Raw genomic sequence first — 5497 nt, forward strand, 5'->3', positions numbered from 1 at the left:
CAGATAATATCCACTTCACCTGGCTTCAATGACTAGATGATCAGAGCTCAACCAGAAGAAGAAAGAAGAGGGGGAAAAGCATAATCTGATACAATTTGATGAACTTGACCTACACCGATGGATGCAGTAGTTCAAAAGAGAGAACAAATCCTTACAGCAAGGATCATTCCCGCCCCCTCCATACACAGAGTAGACAGGCATGGGCAACTTAGACATTGGTTACCCAAAATGGAGGGGCTACAAAGGCAAGAATTGACTGACTTACAAGCTTTCAAGAAGGAAGCTAGATTCATAGGGCATGGAGGAAGGTAGAATCTCCACGGAGTAGTATATAATCTGTCTAAGCAGGGCTGATGAAATGAAATCCAGATGGATCTCTTGTGATACAATAGTGAATATTTGTTATCTGGACCGCTTGTGAGGGATGGAATTGTAAAGGTAGAAGTTTTTTAGCAAGGAAGGGAATGATTAACTTTTCGGCCTAAGAGCGGAGGTACCTGGGACCATCAAAGGAGAAGAGCGGAGAGCAGGACCCTACTCAGAGAAGCAGCGATGCCTGAGATGGAAGCAGAGACGATGACGTGGAGAGATGGAGCTGTTGGGGACTTTAGACACAGAGAGGGAGAGGGGCTGTGCGCTGATGACCCCGGGGGCATGCTTGTAGTGTATACCCTATGGATAGTTGATGATGCATGGAGGGGATTGTTACCATAACAATGAAATGATATACTATAGGATGAATGTAAAACTAATGTTCTCCCATGTAAACTATCGCATAATTCACAATAAAACATCATTAAGAAAGCAAAAAAGAAAAAGAAAATTTTTTTAACTTTTAATTGTGAATTTGGTGAAGGTTTACAGAGCAGATGTTTTCCATTCAATAATTCATGCACATTTTGTTTCATGTCACAGGTTGAAATCTCCACAATGTAACACCCCTTATCCCATTTCCTCCCTATGTTTTCTGTTTTCATTCCTTTTTCTTTCCTAACCTTTCTAAATTTTATCGTTTGGTAAATGTTGCCCTTTTGATCTGAAAGGATTGGTTTTTCTAATGTGTGTGTGTGTGTGTGTGTGTGCGTGTGGGCCTCCCTGATTGTTATTTTTCTCCTCATAGACCTTTTTTTTTTTTTTTTGCTGAAAATTGATCCATTTGGATGAGTTGATTTCCAAGGGCCATTGTCTCCGGGCTTTTACCAGTCTATATCAAACTAGTAAACCTGATCTTTTTAATTTTTAAAATTTTATTCAATATAACCCCCCCACACCTCTATCCAGGACCTTCTAATATGCTCCCTTTCAAAGCAGATGGTAGTGGTAATCAGGCACCATCTAGTTCTTCCGGTTTCCGGGTCTTGGACACTGATGTTCATGTGGTTCATTAGTCTACTGGACTAATTGTTTCCAATTTTCTTCATTCATCTCTCCTTTGGATAAATATAGACCATTATTTGCACCTTATGTGGCCACTCAGAAGGTTTTAGGAATCTAGATGCTACTCACCAAAGTACAGTGCAAAACACTGTCTTTGTGGACTATATTATTCCTGTTAACCTTGGTATCTGCTAAGACCATGATCCTGAGCTCACAGGCCCAGAGACTCATTCCCTCAAGGCTATGTCTAAAAAGGAAACCATCTTTTTAGATAAATCTGTAGTTAAGTTTTAACTTCCATTTGGAGCATGAATTGAAAAAAAGAAAACACAAAACTTGTGTTTTAATTACCTTCTTTCAAGTGAGGTTTCACCAGAAGAAAACTAATTTGGTTTTAAAGGAACTTAGTGTCATGGGAGGAAAGTCTCCTAGACTTCAGATGGAGTTCTGTTAAGGAAGTTAAATGATGAGCATCATCTCCATCTGAACTTCTCTGAGTTATTAATTTATCTATAGTTATATCATTTATGATTTTAAGGAAATTTCAGTATTTATTTAAGAAAGAGAAACTGTACATTTTAGCACCATCTGCTGGTGTTACATTAACTCTGAAAACCAAACACCAACTATTTATCTTACTTCCAGGCTGGGCATTTTCTGACACTAATAAATAATTCACTTGTAAATAAGAGAGTTGTTATCAAAGGAGGGCTCCATAGGAGCCCAGAGAGACTAACCTCCCCAAATTGGCAAAGGATGTTACTACCTATCTAGTAGAATTTGTGACCAGCATTGCCCAGTCCTAAGGAGCTCTGGTAGCATAGTGGTTACGAATCGGGCTGCGAACCTTAAGGTCAGCGGTTCAAAACTACCAGCCGCTCCACGGGAGAAAGATGAGGCTTTCTACTCCCGTAAAGATTTACACCCTCGAAAACCCTGTACAGGGTCGCTATGGGTCAGAACTGACTCAATGGCACTTAACAACAACAACAAGAAGTCAATGTTAGTATCTTGAATTCCATCATAGTAACTGTGTCATTTTACATCATATAGATCCTTTGGTCTCCCAAAGTCCCAGGTGAAAATGAAACTTCCTCTAGAAAGAGACATAGTCTAAGTTATTGACAGCTCACACTTTACTTCATGAAGAATTTTATGCACTCCTTGATAGTCATCTTCAAAAGGGCTATGTCTAGGCTTTGCTCTGGATAATTCCATTTTATATAACTATTATTCTAGTATGATTATTAATACCACATCCATTTACTCTCAAACAAGTCCCAGTTTATGAAATAAATTATATGATTACTTTTAACATGAATTTGTTATCACATTATACATTTGGCTTAGCACACCAACACTCCAAGGGTTAATTAATTATTTATAGTTATTATACCTACAATTCATAGTTACAACTAGGTGGATGATGTTACCTGCTATGATTTTATGAAAAATCTTTTGGGTAAGTGGGAGTTGGTGGATGCAAATTAGGACACAGAAAATACATATGTATAATACTTGTTAAAGTGAAAATTATAAATACTAGCTATTCAGTCATTACTAACAGTTTCATAAATTCAAAGTCTATAGTGAAGAGTAATATTAAAAAGAAAACTATTATAAAGCAGTCCTATAAATGGATCTCAGAACATGCCTCCAAGAAAAACTAAGGATAATGACAAGTCACAACATCTAGGAAGGTCAAGCCATCTTTACTCCTTAATTTCATCTTAATCCTGCCTCATTAACACCTCACTTCAAAATGAGCCCATAATCACAGGCATAAAGGCTAAGGTTTATTTACAATATATCACAAAATGGATTAATATTGCTAGAAAGGCCATAATAAATAATTAGCTGCCTTGCAATGATAATTATAATTTTTGGGGGGGAGGGGAATCACTAAATGGATCTGGAAGCTGAAGAGCAAAGTTGAGTCCTGGGATAGAAAAAAAATATTAAATTGTTACACAATAATATATGTGACTATTAACTTTATATTTGCTCCATACACTTAGAAATAGCAAGAGAAGAGATGCTAATTGGCCTTCTTAGTATGCTCCCATTTAGGTTTCAGAAAATCTGAATTATTACCCTGAGAATTATTTATAGAGAGGGAAAACCTACCTTATGCTCCATGTGATTTTTCTCTGCTTTCACTCTGTTTCAGATGGTTAAAGAAAAATGCTCACCACTTCTCAATTTCATGTTTACTTAGTCGGAATGCTCCAGAATGATGGAAGATAAAGCCCCATGATTTTGCTTTTTTGTCAGATCGTCTCTTCACTTGCTTCCTCTCCTATCTAACTTCTCTGTCTTTTGCCGTTGCTGACTGAGTTCATTTGCCTTGAATTACTCAAAATTATCTCTTAAAGATCCTGAAAACAGTTTTTCACCAGTTTTAGAATTTTACTTCTGCCAGAAAATTCTTATGGAGGCTATACCTTTCTTATTCCCCAGAACATCTCATTTTATGCAAAAACAACAAATATATGTTTGAGCAACAGCACTGGGAATCCAGTGGAGATAGAAGATGAGACCAGAGGTAAGCAGTAACCAAGAACAGGAGGTAGAGTGGGAACTGTGTCCTAGAGGTTGTCATTGCTTTGTTGTTAAGTGCCTTTGAGTTAGTTTAGAATTATAGCAATTCTGTATAAGGTTTCCTAAAAGCGGCTGGTGAGTTTGAACTGCCGCCCTTGTGGATCAAATTGACCTTGCGTTCAAGTGCTTATCTTACAGTGCCACAGGTGTGGGCTTGTATTTCACATCAGACACTGTTGAACCATCTGGATCTGAGAAGGTACAATGGAGGACAAATGCAACATCCAGATCATTGAACGGGAACACCTAGACAAGAAGTTATATGTATTTGGTGAGACAATGACAATGATGATCCATAACATCACCTACCCATTCACCTTCATCTGCACATCCAACTGCAGGTTCTGAAGGGCAAGAGCCTTTACTATGGGACTTTTAACGCCTTCATCAAGATTCTGCATGCAGATGGTGTGACTAGTCTCTACCTTCACCCTCAGATCTGGCCAGTGCTACATCATCACTTATGATCTCACCCGGAAGTTTGTAGCCAACTACAGCCAGAGCAACACAGTCAAATCACTGGTGGCCCAGAGCATCACAGTGCCCATTGATGTGGTCTCCCAGCACCTGATGATGCAATGCAAGGAGCAGCTCTCATACTTCTGTCCTAAGGAATAACCTCACATTGTCTTTCAAGCCACCTCAGGGCCCCTGGCTGCAGCCACTGCCTCCATCTTCACCAATCCCATGGATGACATCCAAACTAGTGTGCAGGTTGAGGGCAAGAACTCTATCATCCTGATGTTCAGACAGCTGATGTCAGAGGAGGTCCTTCATGAAGGACCTCAGGGTCAGAGTCATTTGCCACACCCTCCACCATTGTCATTGTGGAGGGATACAAGAGCCTCAAGAAGTTCATCTTGAGATCTGAGCTGGTGGATTTTAGAACTGTTAACCAGTGGTAGGAAGAGAAGCTTGCCTTTTCCCACACACACTTTTGGGTCAGGGCAGAGCGAGGAGGATAGCACTCTCTATAACACCCCCAACCACACACCCAACCCTGCCTTGGGCCAGGTGGCCTGTCTGGGCCAGGGATAGAGACTTTGCACTGCTCCTGATGAAGTGTTCCAAGCCTGTACTCCCTGTCCCCATTATTTTTAATTCTGTTGCCAAACTGGACTTCCTTAAAAATTATATATATACTTGAATATTGATACAACATTACCTGCAAAATTAGACCAGATTAACACTAAGTAGTATGAATGGATGGAAAGGGGAAAAGATAATTTTCATTTCATATCTTTTTATCAAAATTGCCCTTTACAGTCTTAAATTTTCAGAATTTGGTCACTTAAAAGTTCAGAAGCTAAGAATTAACCAATTAATCTCTTGTTTTTCTCTGTATTCTGGTGGTGGTTTCTCTTTTCCTCTCTGGGGTCTATTTTTTTTTAAAGTGAAGTATGGGGGTAAGTGAATTAATTTTTCTCGAGTAGTCCCTCTTTCTTTCTCTCTTTCTCCACACCTCACAACATATATAGTTGAATTGCATTTATATAAATGCACATGTGATGCAATTTCA

At 39.0% G+C, this 5497-nt stretch overlaps 1 pseudogene; it reads left to right on the forward strand.

The window, feature by feature from the left end:
• The first annotated feature begins 4182 nt into the window (after positions 1-4182).
• Positions 4183-4596, forward strand: LOC102811588 (annotated as a pseudogene).
• Positions 4597-5497: the final 901 nt, after the last annotated feature.

This window comes from Chrysochloris asiatica, unplaced genomic scaffold (assembly GCF_000296735.1).
Source record: "Chrysochloris asiatica unplaced genomic scaffold, ChrAsi1.0 scaffold00252, whole genome shotgun sequence".
In the NCBI taxonomy this organism is placed as follows: domain Eukaryota; kingdom Metazoa; phylum Chordata; class Mammalia; order Afrosoricida; family Chrysochloridae; genus Chrysochloris; species Chrysochloris asiatica.